The sequence below is a fragment of the Cibotium barometz genome, chromosome 30 (genome assembly GCF_041138505.1).
Source record: "Cibotium barometz isolate CiBa-2024 chromosome 30, ASM4113850v1, whole genome shotgun sequence".
Taxonomy (NCBI): Eukaryota; Viridiplantae; Streptophyta; class Polypodiopsida; order Cyatheales; family Cibotiaceae; genus Cibotium; species Cibotium barometz.
In genome coordinates this window covers 48,741,447-48,761,100 of record NC_141075.1, presented here as the reverse complement: position 1 = coordinate 48,761,100, position 19,654 = coordinate 48,741,447, and the positions used below count along the sequence as shown (strand labels likewise).

Genomic DNA, 19,654 nt, shown 5'->3' with positions numbered 1-19,654 from the left:
GGCTGAGACCTTGAACTAAATCAATCTTATGATCAACCGACCGACTGGGCAAAAGACCATGAGGTAACTTAGCTGGGAAAACATCAACAAACTCTGCTTTGATGATCTCTAAAGCTTGTGTCTCCCACACATCAAGACCATGGTCACCGCGAAACGTTTCAACAGCGGGTCATAGTCACCAGAAACATTTAGGGGGTTTTGAGGTTTGGGGACAAAACGTTTCGTCTTTCGGCTAAGAAACGCGGAGGTTTCGTAGTTTTTTCTATATAATACAATAAAATGGTTTAGAACTAGTTTGTAGAATTATTTGTAGGCCTACCTAGTGCTAGCTAGACACTTAAAATATGGTAAGAGCTTAGGCAATTGTCGTCACAATGGGCAATTGGGGAGTTGTGGAATTGTGACTCGTGAGAAATTGGGCAATTGAGAATTTAGGGAATTGGGAATATTGTGAGAAATTGGGGGAGAGGAGGAGGAGGAGGAGGAGGAGGAGAAGAAGAGGTGGCCAATGAGGTGATAGCTCAAGTGGTGAAGGTGTTTGCCTAGAACCAAGTGGTCCTCGGTTCAAAACCCCCTTGGTGCTTCCTCGGTGGCATCGCCTACGGGCGGCTGTCTACGGATGGTGAAATTTGGTAACTATGGGAGGATCTTCGGCCAAAGGCCAGTTGAGAAAAAAGAAGAAGAAGAAGAGGTGATTCCAGATCACGTGCAAGAGAGAGAGAAAGAAAGAGGATGTTTGGGCTGCAGGTCGTGTGTGGAGAGAGAAAGAAAGAAAGAAAGAAAGAAAGCTCTATTAACGTCTACTAGAGGCCGAACTCGACCTATGAGACAAATCAATGTACAACTGTCAATGTCTTCTAGATGTCCAGAAAAAAAAAGGACAAAATGAACATGAAATAAACTATGAAAGTACTGAGCTAGTGGGGGGGTGTGATGGATGGAGCACTACTGCTAGAGGCTCAGTATGCAACCTATATGCGCAGGGTATACAAGAATGCAATGCAGATCTGTCTAGCTCCAACCAGTACCATAATGGGGGTGTAATATGTGATACATAGGCGATGGCGAGGCAAAAATACCTCGGAGCATGATCTCCGAGTGCAGAGAGAGAGAGAGAGAGAGAGAGCCCAACATTAAAAAAACACTTAAGACAATTTTTTTAAAAAAAAAGACAATTTGTTTTTTTTAGAAACGAAAAAAATCCCAATTTCTGAAACACATTTTTGGAGTTTCGGCCGTTTCGGGGTTTCAAAGTTTCTCAACCCAAAAACGCGTTTCTATGTGACTATGCAACGGGTAGATGAACAATTATATACATAAAATCTGAAGGTTGGGGACCCAAATCTGAAATTGCTTTCAATTGGAGAGAGGAAGTGCAATTTTCCCCTCCAATTTAGGGGCCTAAATCTGAAATTTTAAATTTGGGGGTCCAATTTGGGATTCCTTGAATTGGGCAACCAATTTGGGGGTTTTGCCCCAAATTGGACAAAACCCCCAAATTTGGGTATTGAATTGACTGCCCATTTCTAAAATTTCTCAAAAATGGGCATTCAATTCAATGTCCAAATTTGGGGGTTTTCCCATTTTCCTTTCTTAAAACAAATTGGGGACCCAAAAAAATTGGCTACGGGGAGAACCCTTTCTTTTTAATTTCAAATTCTGGAAAAAAGAGGGAGAAAGAAAGAAAGAAAGAAAGTTGTATTAACGTCTTCAAAAGGCCAAAATGACCTATGAGACCAAAAGGTTACATCATATCCATAAGGTACATAATCCTGGGTACAAAATAGTAATAAAGAAAGATAACAAAAATCTAGACCTTTAAAATCTGATCTAGGTACATGAGCAGAGAGCTCTCATATCACCCTAATACATCCCTCATGGGCCGCTATGACATGGTGCTCAAGGTGGTAACACTGAGCTGGCGTGAGAAGGTCCTGCAATGATGGGAGATGATGGCCCAGATCTTCCTGTGGTGGCGTGGCTGTGGGCGAGGGCCATGGGGTCTGGGGCGTCGAGCTCTGCATAGCTCAGTGGCTCTGTCGAGTGTCACACCTCTTGGCCGAGCTCCTACACTAGCCTGTGGTCTGGGTATGATGGGTGGATCGGCCCTCGGAATGCTGGTATGGAAGAAGTCAATGAGAGCTCTCTATGCTGGTCCTCGCGCAAGTACAGCTGATCTGGATCTCACTAAGGACTCCCTGTGTCTACGGAGCTCTAGAAGAAAAAGTCCCAGGCATCTCTGATCCGGGAAGTCCATGATCCTGGACAGTGGTTCGAACCCAGCTCGGAAGAGGCAATGGAACCTCCCCCGAATCTCATAGTACACGGGGCATCGGGTCCTCTGTCTCGGGCTCTGTGTGATAGAGCTGGCATATCCTGTCCTCTGGTGCCGCTGCCCTAGGCCCATACTGGCAATCTCCACTCTCAACTGGTGGGACGAGGTGCGGATCTGGCCGATCGCACATCTCACCCCAAAGGATAGGTGTATGTCCATGTACCGTGGACGGATGATGAACCCATCCTCTGTCAGGCATAGGAGGTGATCTCTGTAGAAGGCCACCTTTGTCCCTAGTGGACGACTAGGTGAACTCCATGTCCATCTTTGTCCCTAGTGGACGACTAGGTGAACTCCATGTCCTTCCTGATAACCCTATTCCGCTCTGTGCGGCTGAGCAAATGACAGGGCCTCCATGCTGTACTGGAAGGGGGGGGAGTGCCTCCATCTGCATACCGTGCATGCCAAACCAAGTGCCTACCTGTGCATACAAGCACTCTGTATATCTCCCTCAAGTGTCAGCTGTCTCGAGGACTCCAGGGCTAGCCGGGGATATCTATCAAGTGGAAGCTCCCATAGCCTATGCCAGTATGTCACTGTCTGGAATAGAGCCTATGCCAGTATGTCACTGTCTGGAATAGAGCCTCTGTCACTATCGGTGCATCTCTGCCCGCACAATCTCATGTGGAACTGATGGTTTACTCCTAATCATGCGCGAGATCATTGCCACTAGGGGCCTCTCCATCGGCTTCCACCCATCATATACCTCCTTTGTACCTATCTCGGCCGGCTCTCTCCTCTGTCTCCTCCTATGGTGTAAGCTAGGACCCTAGATGGGGGCACCATACAGTAGTGCAAGAGTATCAAATAGCCAAAGCTTTGTCCTCGGCTCCTGAAACTGTATTTGTGAGCATTGCCTCTCTAGCGAGCCAAGGGCTGCATATCCCCTCATCAATCTAGCGTCGGTCGCCTTCCGCATCGAGAACTGAGGTCCAGCAAAAGTGATCCCAAGGTATACATAAGAGGTAACATACTCCACAGGCTCTCCACTGTATGTAAACTGTACTGCAGATCTACTTATCCACTGTGAGGAGGTGTTAAAGATCATGACCTTGGTCTTTCCAAGGTTCACAGTAAGGTCCCGGTCCTCGCAAAAGGTCTGTAATGCATCCAAATGCTGCTGCAGCCCCTCTGGTGAATCAGAAATAAGAACAATATCATATGCATACAAGAGGATCGGTATCAGGACTCCTGCCAAATGTGCTCCTGGTCCTCCCTGTCTGTCTATGGAATCCGAGATCTCGTCAATGTATAGACCAAATAGAGTAGGAGACAAGGGGCAGCCCTGCTTCACCCCGATAGTGCTGTGTATGATCTCTGAGTCACCTCCTAGAGCCCTTTCTCTGCCTGTGATTGACTCATAGAGTGTAATGATCCCCCACAGCATCTCTGCTGGCACTCCCATATCTTGCAGTCTCCTCATCAGTCTGGCCCGTGGGACAGTATCAAAAGCTTTGCGGAAATCCACAAAGCAACAATATATCCATTGCCCGTGAGCTCTCCCCTCCTCAATGATCCCTCGTAGTGTAAAGATATGATCTAGTGTGGAGTGCCCTCTCCTAAAGCCTGCCTACCCCGGTGCTCTGAGTCTTTGCTCCTCGGAACATCTACTAAGCTCATGCTCCAAAATCGAACCATAAATCTTGGCCAAGGTGTGACCAATCATGATAGTCCTATAGTTGTTGGGGTCCATGGGGTCACCTGCTTTCAAGATAGGTACAATAGTATTCGATGACCAGCTGACGGGGAAGCCTTCACATAAAGCCCTATTAAACATGTGAACTAGTAAAGGGGCTAGCGTGTCCCTAGTATGGGAGAAATGCTCGGTGAGGAGTCCATCATGATCCTGTGCTCTCCCAGTCTGCATCCTGTCAATAGCATCTCTCACCATGCTGAGGTGAAAGAAGGAAGAGTGTGGGGGATGAGGTTTGGGTGGATGGGGGAGAGGTGGCTGCTCGGGGACATGGTAGAGAGAGGTGGCATAGGTGTGCCAGGTGCTGGGTGAAGTAATTGGAGTTGGAAGGCCATGATCTTGAAAGATCCTCCAGGCCTCCTTACAGTCCCTTCCAAGAAATAGCTGGTATAGCTCCTGCTCAAGCCTTGCTAGGTAGGCTCTCTTCTTTCTCCGTGTGAGACGTCAAAAGATCACTCGCGCCTGCTTGTGAGTGGTGGATCCTAGTGCCATCTCCCGATGTAGACGGGCTTGGGTATCACGACATTCCTCGTCGTACCAGCTATTCTGTGGGACAGTCCCTCTTGGTGATGTAGGGGTGGCTCTGGAGTGTGGGAAGGCGGCTGCAGCGGACGTATGGAGGGTGGCTGAGAGGTGTGTAGTAAGCTCATCAAGTGGGATGTGGAGGTCGAGGTCGGAGAGGATGCGGTAGACGTGATCAGAATAGATGGAAGAGGTCTCTCTGGTGAAGTGGTATCTCGGACGGTGATGGGGCAAAGCAGGTGGTTGCAGAAGGCCAGGTATGCATAGTCGGCTGCAACACCGATGGGGCGAGGAGAGATGGTAAACTCCGAAATGAGTGGGATCAAAGAGAGGGATCCCATTAGGTAGTCCACTGTACTAGCTCCATGTCCGAAGGGGTAGGAGGTGAAGGAGTTGGATCTAGGCCATCTAGCTAGGTCATTATAAATGGCTAGCCTATGAGCCCCGCCGAGGCTAAGAGATACTCTCCATAGTCTGTGCACATCGTGTCAATCTCCTGGTACATGGGATCATCTGTCTCAAAGAAGGGTACTTGTGCCTGCGGTGCGGGCATTGAAGTCTCTAGCCAGGCGGATGTCCCCTAGATTGGAAAACTTCATAATGTCACCATAAAGGGGCAGGTACGGGGACTCTCCATGGGTGGCATATTTATAATTGGAGGGTGCAAAGTAACACACTGCAAGGTAGATGTATCGGGCCATCTCTATCTGGATCCTCACCCACAAAAAACCGTGCGGCCTCATCCCGTCCGACCACCTATATCACATGTTGAAGCTCCTCCCTGTATAATAAGGCCACCCTTCCCGACCCCCAGGTACCCCCTACTGTGCGTGGGTGTGGGCGGTGAACAGACTCCCATCTGTATCCTCTCACCTTTGGAAGCCGACTCCCCTCGCACTGATGAGTCTCTGTGTATAAGACCAAGTCTCTCCCTCTAAATGTCTCCTGGAACAGACCTACATCTGTCCTCAAGGCGCCATTGCAGTTCCAAACCGCAATCTCTAGCTTGGTCTCATAGGTCTCGCACCATCATTGGGCACGTCGCTCGGTGATGATCACCCTCCCATCTCTGTACATTGCCCATTTCCCTGCCTTCCGTGCATCCAAGATGCGTGGCATGCATTCCCTTATGTGTGTCACCTGTGCTAGTGTGAGATCGTCTTCGAGGTAAGTCTTTTCTCCTTTTAGTGCCCGCCTTTTGGTAAGGAATGCTTGCCTCGCCTCCAACCCCACAAACTTGAGGATGAGTGCACGTTCCTTGGTGGTGTCTTTGCCCACCCTCCATGCCTCGACGAAGGGGGTATCAGCGATTTCCAGCTTTCTCCATAGTGCTATGGCGTCCTCTTTCGGCGAGGTTCCTTCCTTCCATCCCACCACTCTCACATTACCCTAATATTCCTTCTTTTCTCCTCTTCAAGTGTGTCATTGATGATGTTTGGGGATGATGGTGGGTTCCGTTGCTTCTTGGCAACCTCAATCCAGCTGCCTGCTTCTTCCACTTGTTTCTGTGTCTTCTTAATCACCTCGGCCCATGTGGTTGCCTCATTTGCCTTCTTCTCCTCTTGTTCCTGGAGGGTCTTCAATTGTACTCTATTATTGTATTCAACTCATCATTTAGGGATAGTTGAATCTCTCCTTCTTCGAATTGAGTACGTGCCCTCAAGGTCTCGTTTTCCACTGTAAGGGTGGCGAATTGGGCCTCCAGCTACGTGATTAGTGAGGTGTGGTGGCTGGTTTTTGCGTCCAACATTTGGACCATTTCCTCCCGCATCTTGCTTAGTTGAGTTGCCATGTATGCCTGCATGTCTACCTTCCACCTATCCATCTCCTCTTGCATGGAGGCATGCAACTCATGCCTAAGGTCATCACTATCCTTGTTCTCCCCGAGCTTCTTTTGTAGGTGCTCAATGTCAGTATCCTGCATTTTGCATACTTCTCTCATGGTGGTTAGGCATGTTTTGATATGGGGGTCGCCGATCTTCTGTGAGTTCGCCCAAATCGAGCTATATTTCCTCTCCTTCTCACCTCTAGTCCTTGTTGCCGGTGAGCTGTCCATGTTGGACTGAAGGGGTCCCCCTTCTAGTACTGAATTTGCTCCTCAGCTGGTGGCCCCCATAGATGGCCAGCTGGAAGTGGGGAGGCAAGTAGCAGCAGGTAGGTATGTTGCTGCCTTGGGGGCCTGAGCAAGGGTGGGTGGGGAAAGGGAGGGAGCGAAGAGAAAGGGGGCGCAGGGAGAAAAGCGGGTGGGGAAAGAGAGAGAGAGAGAGAGAGAGAGAGAGAGAGAAAGGGAGTGCAGAGAGAAGCGGGTGGGGAAAGGGAGGGAGCGAAGAGAGAGAAGCGGAGAGAGAGAGAGAGAGAGAGAGAGAGAGAGGAAGCGCAGAGAGAGGAGCGAAGAGAGAGAAGCGGAGAGAGAGAGAGAGAGAGAGAGAGAGGAAGCGCAGAGAGAGAAGCGGGTGGCGGGAGCGAAGAGAGAGAGGCAGGTGGGGAAAGGGAGGGAGTGAAGAGAGAGAAGCAAAGAGAAAGGGGTCGAAGAGAGAGAAGGCACAGAGAGAGAAGCGGGTGGGGAAAGAGAGAGAGAGAGAGAGAGAGAGAGAGAGAGAGAGAGAAAGAAAGAAAGATTTTATTAACGTCTTCCAAAAGACCGAACTCGGCCTATGAGACAAATCGGTGTACCTGTATGGGGTATCCTCTGTCATCCCAACAAAATGAAAAAGTACTGAACTAAAAAGCTGAATCTGGGTGTGCAATAAGTACAATGAGTGGGGGAGGGGATGGAGCTCTACTACTAGGAGAATGCAAAGCTATATGCATGGAGTATACAATCATGATATGCAACCTAGCTAGCTCCATCCTGTACCATACTGGGGGTATAAAATGGCCTTGCTTCACACCTATGGTGCTAGCAATAACATCAGATATCCCCCCGGGGCATCGTTTGCGCCCGAAGACCTGCTCATATGAAGTATAGATGCCCCAAACCAACTTTGATGGGATCCCCAATGACTGTAGGCGCTAGAAGAGTCTCTCTCGTGGCACCGTGTCAAATGCTTTGCGGAAATCCACAAAGCAGCAGTATAATCTCTTCTCCCGCACCCTAGCTTGGTCAATCAGACATCTCAAAGTGAATATATGGTCAATAGTGGAGAAAGCTCGTCGGAATCCATCCAGCCTGCCCTCATGCTCGCAGTCCCTCCTCCTCTCCATATGAGCTCAACTCTGCCTCGAGCACTGCGCCATAAAGTTTGGCCAATGTATCACCATTCATGATAGTCCTCTAGTTGCTGGGGTCTAGCATGTCTCCCGCTTTGTGGAGAGGCACGATGGTGTGCATAGTCCACTCAGCTGGTAGGCCCTCCACTAGTGCCCTATTAAAGAGGTGAGCAACAAAGGGTCCCAGTGTGTCAGCTGCATAAATAAGATGCTCACTCTATATACCTGTGTGGTCAGCCGATCTCCCATGCTGTAACCGGTGGATAGCTCTCTCTACCATCGAGGCGATAAAGAAAGTAGAGGTGGTAGGGTGGGATTCTTGTGGCTGTGGTATGGGCGGCTGCTGAGGGATATGGTAGAGGCTCTTTGAATGTGTGTGCCATGTGTGTGGATCCTCAATCGGGGTACGAGGGCGAGGCTCTCTCATCCTGCGCCATGCAGTGGCTGCATCTCTGCTCATGAGTAGGTGGTATATATCCCAGTACTGTGTCTCCTCATATGCACGCCTCTTATGGCGTGTGAGGATCCTCATCTGTCGGCTCGCCTGTCTCTGTGTAATGGTCCCCAGTGCTCGGTGGGCACGGAGGTGTCTATATAGCTCTCTGCACTCATCATCATACCACCGATTCTGGGGCATGCTCCCAGATCTATCTGTGTGTGCAATGTGTGTATGATGGGGGAAGCTGCGGGTGGCAGCCGTATGTAGTAGAGATGACAGCTGGGTGGTGAGTGTGTCTAGAGGTGACAAGGGATCCATCTGGAATAGCCCGTCATATACATGATGCTCATATATGTCTGCCAAGTCATGGGTGAAGTAGAAAGTTGTATGCGATGCCTGTGTGGGTTGTGTGGGTGCTAGTGTGGAGCTCGCCAGTGACAGTAAGAGGTACGTGTGATCCGCACCAATAGGACAGGGGGGGATGGTGAAAGATGTCACTACCTGTGTGGTCTCCATGGACCCCATGATGTAGTCCACTATGCTACCCCTCCCTGATCGTGGAAAGCATGTCAGTGCTCCTGAATCCTGCTACTGTCTCATCCCGTTATAAATAACGAGATGGTGTCGCGCTCCCAGCTCAAGTAAGTGATGACCATATCTGGTGTTATCCGGCCCCATGTCCTCTAACACCCTGCAAGCTCCCGTGTCCTCCACCTCTAGTGTGTGCATCACCTCGGGGTGCTCGAAATCATAAATGTCGCACTCTCGGCTATGTGTCCGTGCATTGAAGTCCCCCATAAGGAGGACTTCCCCCAGGTTGGAGTAGTGTATGATCTCATCTAAAAGGGCTGCATATGGTGACTCTCCCAATGGCCCTGTGTCCTCCTCCTCGCCTCTACTCTCATCCTCTGCTGTCATGGCATATCTCGATCCTCTAGAAGAGAAGTAGCATAGAGCAATGTATAACACCCTGTCTGCTGAGAGCTACAGTCTAATCCACATGTATCTAGCCTCCTGGTCACGTGCTACCACCTGTAGGCGCTCCTGTAGCTCTCGCTTGAGTAGTACCGCTATACCTCCAGATCCTCTCGATGTGCTCTGCCGTGTGGTCCCCCTGTATGTAAACTCCCATTGATAGCTCTCTACTTTGGGTAGCCCCCTCTCTGGGCTCTGGTGCGTCTCTGTAAGTAGTATGATGTCTCGTCCCTCCATGAGCTCCTCCATCCTCCCAAGATGTGTCCAAAGTGCTCCATTGCAGTTCCAAACTGCTATGTGTATCTGTGAATCTGGATCCTCCATAGCTAATGTCCCATAGGCCGCCTGGCGCTAATCGGTGGCCTTGCCATCGATGATGACACGGCCATCACGATAGAATGCTCTCTTGCCCTCTTTTCGGGCCTATAGGACTCTCGGCATGCATGTTTTCCTGTGTTCTATCTGCATCCTTGTAAGGTCGTCATCCAAATAGATGGGATCTCCCTGTAATCCTCGTAGAATCACCCTCTTTCTCATGAAGGTGACCCTCTCCGTCTCTCCTGCAAACTGTAGGATGAGGGCTCCCTTACGTGTTGAGTCTTTCCCGGTTCTCCATGCTTTGGTGAAGGGGAGAGGGTCCTCTTCCCTATAGCCGAGCTTCATGCATAGAAGCTGTCCATCTTTCTCGGGAGTGGAGTCCGGTGTCTTGGCTATACCTGTGACTCGAATGTTGAGGCGGGAGACATGCCTCATCTTCTCCTCCTCAATGGTGGTGTGAATGATTTGGTGTTCTTCCCTTTGAGTCTCCTCCCTCACTTCTTTACGGATGTTTTTCTTCAGTTGATGGCCCTCCTCACCACCTCTGCTGTGAAGAAGGTAGAAGTGGGTGGACAAGGCACTGGAGGGTTCGGTAGTGGTGGCTGCTCTGGTATTGTGCAGAGGGAGGTTGCTCTCTAAGCAATCTCCAAGCCTCCCCAGAATTCTGACTCAAAAACAGCTGATACATGTCTCTCTCCAGCCGGGCTAAGAATGCTCTCTTCTTCCGCCGAATGAGGCATCGGAAGATGATGCGTGACTATCTATATGTAGTAACACCTGTGGCCACCTCTCTCTGTAGCCGGGCTCTGAGCTCCCTACAGTCATCATTATACCAACTATTCTGGGGCATGCTCCTAGGACGTGGTCGTACTGTGGGCTGCGTGTGTGGGAAGGCCGTCGCTGTAGCTGTATGTAAAGCCTCTGTCAGGATCTGTGTGAGCTCTACTAATGGCCTCTATGGATCCTCTCTGCACTCAACAAACTGTAGATCTCTGTAGTGTATACTCCATCAGTCTCTCTACAGAAGGTATATCTCGGGTGATAGAAGGATTGCCCAACCTGGCGGGTACTGTAGTGGAAATCCACCGTAAAGGAGAGAAGTGCATGATCCACCGTAACTCCGATGGGCCTGGGGCCAATCGCAAAATCCTGGATACTCGGGATGAAGGTTGGCGAGGCTAAAACATAATCCACTGTGCTGGCCCCATGTCTGTGTGGAAAGCAAGTAAAGCCACTGGCAAGTGGATACCTCTCTAGGCCATTTAAAATGGCCAGCCCATGTGCAGTCCCCATCTCCAAGAGATATCTCCCATACTCAGTACACTCCACCTCATCCTGTGATCTCCGGGTCAAACACATCTCCTCCACATCTCTCTCTCTCAACATCTCCTCCGAAGTGTCAAAGAAGGAGGTCTGGTACTGAGCCGTTCGAGCATTAAAGTCCCCAAGTATGATAACATATCCCTCCCTGGAGAACTCCCATATGTCCTCATCTAGAATCATATCTGGAGATTGCCCCTTGGGCGCTGCATAATGAGATGTGCTGGGTGGAAAGTAACATATAGCAATGTATAGGGGTCTACCCTCATCTGCCCTCACTCTGACCCACATGTACCTCGTGCTCTCATCACAGCACATAACATGGATGAGTGGCTGAAGCTCCTCTCTAAAAAGAACTGCAACTCCTCCAGATCCGCGACCACCATGCTTCGAACGGGCCTCCTGTCTACAAGTCGTCTCCCATCTGTATCCTGCCACTCTCGGTAATGTGCTGCCTGGGGCCTGATGTGTCTCCGAGTAGAAGATGATGTCCCTATCTCTGAAGTTGTCCTCAAAGGCCCCCACATCCAATCTCAATGCTCCGTTGCAGTTCCATACAGCAAGTCTCAGACTGGTCCCATAGGTCTCACACCGTCAAGTGGTGCCAATCCAATAGAAAGAAAGAAAGATTGTATTAACGTATACTAGAGGCCAAATTGGCCTATGAGACAAAACAAATGTACAAAATGTATCCATGTTCTCTGAATGTCATGGGTAAGAAAAAAAAAGTTACAGTGAATATAAAAGTAAAACTGAAAATAGATCTGTCAAGTGGGAGGATGGAGCTATACCTAGATCTATATCTAAGCTCAATGCAAGGATATCTCTAGTATGCTATAATGTGTACAATCATGCCACTAAAAACTATCCCCATCCTATGAAAGTGGGTGGGTGTAGGAGGTTATACATCGGGCATGGGGCTAGGAAAGCTCCCAAATCTGCTACATCCAGTTGGGGACGCTCCATAGCCTCCTGTCGAGCTAGCTCTGTAATGACAGGCCAAGATCTCATCAATCTATCCCTGGAGCAGGTGTTGAGGATGTGGCCCAAGTAGCTGTGGCCTCCGTGTAGCGCAGGCCTCCATGACTCTCGAGATAGTAAGCCCACTGTAACTATTTGGCCCTCCTAGCTCTATTTCACATGATGAAACCCATGCACAGACACCAGACATGTGGAAGAAGCCATGGGTACATGATCCATAAGGTTTGATTAAGAAAAAGCACCAAAAAAGAAGAAAAAGTAAAAAGTCAAACTATGTTGACCAAAAGCTGAGGGTACCATTGGAAAGAGGAGACTGAGTCGGACCAAAAAGCTAAAAGGCGCTTTCTCAAAAAGCCGCTCTAAGGCCAAAAAGTAAGGCCTTAAAGCAAACCAAAAGTTGAGTAATATTTTATTAATAAAAGTAAAAAGAGCAAAAGCAAAGGCAAGAAGGGAATTGCAAAGCATAAAAAGGCAAAGCAAAAGCATGAACAAGCTTTTGGCAAAAAGCAAGGCTTCCCCAAGGTATAAAAGAAGCATGAACCCCTCCCTTCTCATCATCCATGGAAGCTTGGAGTTTATCCTCACCTTCATTAACATCATCATCCAGGACAAGACGTGAAGATCATTGAGCAAGGCTAGGGGTTTTCCTTCATCGTCAACATCAAAGGGATGGCCTCCAACGTAGAAGGGAGAAGCTTATCACCATCTTCATCATCAAGTAACGTGGAGTCTCTTCTACCGCCACCAACCTCCTAATCATCTATGCACTGCTTGTGAAATGCTGCTGCAGCCCCCTGTCGCCATCATATCTACTGTTGGAAGCTGTGTGCATTGCCTGCCTCCGCCAGCACCTCTGACACTAGATCCGCCTCCAACTGCTGGACTTCCTGTGCCAGCTGCCTGTTGACGGGCTGCGCCATGTTGCACCACCCTGTGCAGCTAGTTGCAGCCTTGAAGCGCTGCTTCCTATACTGTTGTGCATTGCTATAGCCTGCAGCCAGCACTGTTTGCAGCCATCTTTTTCGCCTATCAGGTCCATTGTTTGGGCCGCCCCTGCCTAGTGCCTAGCCAGCGCAGCCAGCCAGCAGCTAGCATGGCCAGCCAACCAGCAGCACAGCCGGCTAGCCTGCGCCAGCCAGCCAGTCAACACCAGCAGCGCTGCCCGCCAGTGACGACCAGCACTTGATCTGCTATAACCGCCGCTCGTCATCACCAACACTTCTGCCTATCATCCAGCTGACGACACCTGAAGTACTGCCTCTGTCTCCTACAATTTGGGCATGAAGCATGGAACTTGGATATATAGCTTGGGCATGAAGCGTGGAACTTGAACATGGAACTTGGATATATAGCTTGGGCATGAAGTTTGGGCATGAAGCATGGAACTTGAACATGGAACTTAGACATATAACTTGGACATGGATTTGGATCTCGACTTGGATTTTGGACTTAGACTTGATCTAGACTTGGTTTTGGATTTGATTTGGACTTGGAACTTGGAGTTTAGACTTGGACTTGGAACTAGAGTTTGGGCTTATCATTGGATTGGACTAGAACTTGGATTGGAACTAGAACTTGGACTTGGACATAAACTTGGATTTGGATTCATTGGACTTGGATCCATTGGATATGGTACTAGCCTGGTGAGAGATACCTGTGGGTCATGCTCGGCGTCAAAGATCCTGTGCCTCGACCTCGACATCGACATCGACTTGGATATCCTACATCGGCATATCTGTTTGTTTTATATTCATTGATTGTATTGATCCTGGCTAGCATGCCCGTGTATTGTTCCGTGAATAAATTCCTGAAAGGGGGCGGGGCCTGTTCCCCGCTCAGTGTTCTCTCTCCCCCCTCTCTCTCTATATCTTTATCTCTTGGACACATGGTTGAGCCTGTCACTACACCCCGCTGGCCTTACACTCACCTCTAGCGATCGGGTGAGGAGGGCGGGGGGGCAGTCGATGGAGGTGGTAGAGGGTCGGAAGAAACTGGTGATGCAGGTCTACGATGAGCTGGGTTGCTCTAATCGTAACTGCAGGGTCCGCTCTCTATGCCGGCGTATCTCCATAAGGAACAGTCCCAAACATCGCTGATCTGGGTAGTCCATCACTCGGCATAGTGGTCCGAAACCCTCCCGAAATAAGTAGTGGTATCTCCCTCTAATCTCATAGTAGGCTGAGCATCTACATACAAAGTGCTCCTCCGACTCAACCTCCTAATGACATAGTCTGCATGTGCATGCCTCTCGTGGTACTCCTGCAGCGCGTCTTGCCTCGATCTCGAGCTTTTGGTGAGTTCTATCATGTGAAAAGAGCTAGGAGGGCCAAATAGTTACAGGAACACCACCCATCACCGAATGGGAGCCACTGTCTCCTCAAAAATATCAGTGCGGGAGATGAGGAGCCAAGGAATCCTGAGAAACCGGCTTGGTGAACAAATCTGTTGCATTCTCCGCTGAAGGACAATACTCCAAACGCAAATCTACAGCAAGAACCCGTTCACGAACATAGTGATACTGAATCTCAATGTGTTTTGTATGAGCATGAAACACAGGGTTCTTGGCAATGGCGATGCAACTCTGATTGTCACACCAAAGAAGAGTAGATCTGGTAGGAGGAAAGCCAAGCTCTCCCAATAATCTCCGCAACGAAATCACCTCACATGCAACATGAAAAACTGCATGATACTCTGCCTCTGTAGAGGAAAGTGCCACAGTAGGCTGCTTTTTACAGCTCCATGAAATGGCTCCAAACCCAAGTGAAAAAACACAACCACTGGTCGAACGCCGAGTATATGGATCTCCAGCCCAATCTGAATCAGACTATCCAAGAAGAGTGCACCCTTGGCCATAGATGATGCCAAAGTCCAAAGTACCACGCAAGTACCGAAGAACTCTGAGAGCACACCACCAATGTTGCTGACGGGGTTTGGATGTGAAAGAACTTAATAAGCTGACTGCGAAACAAATATCCAATCGGGAGTAGGTCAACCAAACCAAACAACCGACGAGAACCCAATACTGTTCCTGATCGATCCTCGAAAAGAGAGAGCTTCTCACTAGTATCCATAGGAAAAGATATTGATCTGCATCCAGTCATCTGAAACCTAATAAGTATCTCCTGTGTGTACTTCTGCTGAGAAAAAAAAAACCCTTAGGGGTTTGTCAAATCTCAAAGACAAGAAAATAATGCAAGAGGCCAAGATTCGTCATCTCTCCAAAGCATCCATGACTGAACGGATCCTCACAGAATAAGTACCTGTAAAGATGAGGTCATCAACATAGACCACAATGATAACAATACCCCCTCTCAAGGAGGATATAAAGGTTCGAATCTGCATGAGAACGGCGTAGGCCAAGCTTCTGAAAGAACTCATCAATCCGCTGGTACCAAGCCCGCGGAGCCTGCTTCAGACCATACAAAGCTTTCTTCAGCTGGTACACCTTATCCTGTTTGCCTGGAACCTCAAATCCAGGCGGCTGATCAACATACACTTCCTATGTAAGCTCTCCATTCAAGAAAGCCAACTTGACGTCCATCTGGAATACGGGCCATCTATGATGTCCTGCAAGAGTAAAAACGGTGCGAATGGTAGTCATCCGGGCCGTCGGAGTGAAGGTCTCATCAAAGTCGGCTCTAGGGCACTGAGCATAACCCTTGGCAACCAATCTCGCCTTGTGCTTGTCCAAGCTGCCATCAACTCGGTACTTCGTTTTGAAGATCTAGTGACACCAATCACCTTACGTTGCACTGGCCTAGGCACCAAAATCCAAGTGCCATTCCGTTCAATAGCATCCAGCTATGCCTGCATAGCACGATGCCAAGGCTTATGTGAAAGAGCGTTGTCCACAAAAGTGGGATCAAAAGGACCATGAATAATAGAGGACATAAGAGCATAGTTAACAAACATGTTGCCCTCATGGATTTGTTTCCCTGAAACTCTAGAAGATTACTTGACAGAACCAGGCAGAGGAGCAGAAGGATGCTCACGTAACCCACAATCACTAACGGTTTGAAAATACCATCCAAGCACAGATTTTCTCAAACTCGCTGGAGGAGGAGCAGAGTCATTATCATCTACTAAGAATCCCCAGCTGGAGGTGTAACAGAAGAAGGAGAAGGAGGAGGAGACGGAGGAAGAAGAAGCTCACCACCCCCTTCTGAAGATGTAGGAGTCTCGTTGAACACCACATCACGGCTCACAACAACTTTGCCGGTTTGCTGATCATATAGACGATATGCCTTGGACAATGCCGAACAACCAAATACCCACAAATGAACAACAGAGGGCTTCTCACCATGGAACGCCTCATATGGAGTTTTATATGGAAGAGCAACAGTAGGAGACCTATTTTGAATGTAGACAGTAGTAGAAGCCGCCTCAGCCCAGAAACATCGAGGTAATGAAGAATGCTCAAGCATAGCACGGGCCATCTCCATGATGGTCCTATTCTTCCTCTGCAACTCCATTCTGTGAAGGAGTATACGCTGTAGTAAGCTATCTCCGAATGCCATGATCCTTGCAATATTGCTGAAACTCCTGGGATGTAAATTCACCCCCTCCGTCGGTCCTGAAAGCCTTGACCGAAGAACCGGTCTCTTTTTCCACCTCAACCCTCCAATCACAAAAGTGCTGAAAAGCCTCATCCTTGGACTTCAAAAAGAAGACCCAAGTATATCTGGAGAAGTTATCCACCATCACAAGCATGTACGCCTCCTTACTCAAAGACGCGGTATTCATAGGACCACATAAGTCTGCATGAACAAGAGCAAGTGATGTCGAAGATCTGACTCCTTCGGAAAGGCGGCTCGGTGTTGCTTCCCTTGTAAACAAGAGGAACAAACAGAAGATGGAGCCTTGATGGTCGGTAAACCCTCAACCAAACCATCCTTCGAAGCTCACTGTAGAAGCTGATAGCTCAAATGGCCAAACTGGGCGTGCCAAAGAGCTGAAGAAGAACTAGAAGAAAGCAAAGTGGTCAACTTGTACAAACCACTATCTTGGACTCCCTGAGCCAAGATGCTACCAGTCTCCTTATCACGAATGGTAATCTCATAACGAGAGAAGATCACCTCCGCACCCTGACCTGTAAGAGCACTCATTGACAAAAGGTTAAATGCCAAATCTGGAATGTACAGAACATCACAAAAGTACCTCTTGTCCTCGGAGAAGCGGAAGATGGGGATGGTGCCATGTCCATGAACTGGCATAGAAGAAGAATCACCCAAAGTGATCTCACCTGTCTTGGCAGTAAAGTCCTCGAACCAATCTCGATGGGATGTCATGTGAGCAGTAGCACCACTATCGAGTGTCCACAATCCACAACCGCGATTGAGAAGTCACAAGAGCAAGTACACGACGAGTACCTGCTAATAGAAGAATAATCATTCTTCTTGGTCTGAGACACCGTTGTAGAGGTAGAGTTCTTTGCTTCTTCATCCCGCTTCTTCTTGTGACTTTGGGGCGATTTATGACCCTTCTTGCCACAGAAATGACACTCAATGTCCTTGTTTTAGAAGATCTGTTTTTGTCTGTCTTTATCCTTGTCGTTATCCTTGGAGTTCTTGTTAGAACCCCCTTTCCCTTTCTTCTGTTGATTCTTCCCTTTATCTCGTACGGCCAAAGCTCCATCAGAACCACCAAAGGTGCCAGTCTGCTCCTCAAAGTGAGACTCAATCTGCATAATGGAAGGAAGAACTTTCTCCCAAGTAACTGGAACAGGATGAGACTGAAAGTAAGCATCAAACCTCTCTGGAAGCTTGGAGAGAAGCTGAATAGCCATATCCTCCTCTGTAGAGATATCCTTGCCACAAATAGCAAGCTCGTCCCGAAGATCTTTCATCTTCGAGATGAAAGCAAATAAAGATGGAAAGGCAGAAACTGACCAATTCATAAGCTGCTTTTCCAAAGCCAAAATTCAACCCGGAGACTTAATCTCGTAAAGATTTGCAAATGCCTTCCAAACTTCGTGCAGCATTTGTTGTACGCACATGAGAGAGAATAGAATCTTGACAATTCAAGATCAAAAAAGAGAAAACACGACAATCATTTGCATGCCAAATATCAATCTGTGCTTGAGTCACACCAACGGAGGCAAGGGTGGAAGTTGGCAAGTGTAGCAAGCCAATCCCAAAGATCCACTCCACGCAAGGCTGATTTCACCTTCACCTTCCACAAAGTGTAGTTGGAGCCATCCAACTTTGCAAACTCGGAGAACATATGAAGTGTAGTCGGGGCAGCCATCACAAAAGCTCGGGCTCAATCTCAGAAGAAAAAACTACACAATCTCAAAAGAAGTGTCCAGCACAGGTACCAGATGCCACCAATCCTCAAATCAAAACACCAACTTCTGAAAAGAACACCTGTAGGGGAGAAAACGCAGCACAACAGATGTTGCTGCCCTGAAACAGAGCAGCAAACAGGTGTGCAGGGGGTTCTCAGGGGTCAAACCAGCAATGGAAGACCATGGGCTGCAGTGGAGAAGAGCCGGGAAGTGACCAGCCGACCAGCAACAAATCTGAGAAGAAAAACTCAGAGAAGAAGGTGCTGAAAACTGAGGAGAATCTGGGGCAGCAGAGTCACTCTGAACCTAGAGCAATGATACCATGAAAGAGTGCACAGAGTGGAAACATACAAGCACTAGTGTGTGCTGAGAGAGAGTGCGTATGAAGCAACTCCGAACCTAGAGCAATGATACCATGAAAGAGTGCACAGAGTGGAAACATACAAGCACTAGTGTGTGCTGAGAGAGAGTGCAAGAGAGAGAGAAAAGTATGAAGCAACTATGCTGAATATACTGCAATGAAACAGTCCCAAGCAAGATACATAAAATGTCTCATAAGTGAGGGATACAAAATGAAGACTAGACTATGAAAAAAGAGGGAGGCAAGCCCACCAAAGAGGGCTGGCTGACTGGACAACTACACCTGGCCGACTGGACAATATGAAGCTGGCCGACTGGACATGAAGTACTCGACCTAGGAAAAATGCCAAAAAAATATGGAAAAAATAGGGTGACCAACCCACAACCAAGGGCCATGAAAAGGGACCAAAGGAACTCCAAATATGAGCAGAAACTGGGGATAAATGTGCTAACAACATGGGGAAGAGTCCGTTCCTTGAGAGGTCTCACAAAGGAACATGAGACTCTAGAGAATGACATCAAGGCCTTGCTGTTCCTGGCATGCACTTTTGCTGATGTGTAAACCTTGTCCACTAGCGATGTGTGAACCTTGTCTGTATGGGTGGAAGATATTATTGCCATCAAACGAGGTTCCCGTATGATGACATGGGGAAGAATTCATTCCTTGAGAGGTCTCAAGGAATATTAGACTCTAGAGAATGACATCAGGGTCCTATTTGATGCGCACCTATTGCTGGTGATGCACAAACCTTGTCCACACTAGCAAAAATAATTTGTATGGGTGTGGAGTGGGGTACCAACCCCCTTCACACCTATCCAAAGGTCAAAATCGGCTATTTAAGGCGTTTCCAAACCGCCTGTAAATGTATGCTCTAAGAAATTTCCTTTTTGATTTTCAAAGCACTGATGATACCAGGAAAGAGAAGGGGGGTGAGGGGTGGGGGGTCGGGGGTCGGGGGTGGGGGAGATGCTGAGACACATGTATCCTTAGCCTTCCACCTGCAATAACAAGCTCACGTTGTTGCACTTCCTCCAATCACTTGCCTCACCCTCCCTTGCTGCAGTGCCCACTCCCACCCCTAACAGGCATGGGATTTTATCCTTCAATAATTTGATCAAGCAATCAGCCACAAGTTATGAAATGATGTCCTAGTAAGTTGCACAACTGAATGTAGTCAAGGAGAACATGATATAAAGATTACTAGATTCATGTAG

At 48.4% G+C, this 19,654-nt stretch overlaps 1 protein-coding gene across 1 annotated transcript in view; it reads right to left on the bottom strand.

Moving 5' to 3' along the window:
• The window catches only part of LOC147621579 (protein transport protein SEC24 A-like), a 38,459-nt gene that overhangs the window by 9,107 nt on the left and 9,698 nt on the right, over positions 1 to 19,654 (bottom strand). The gene's annotated exons all lie outside the window — the stretch shown is intronic.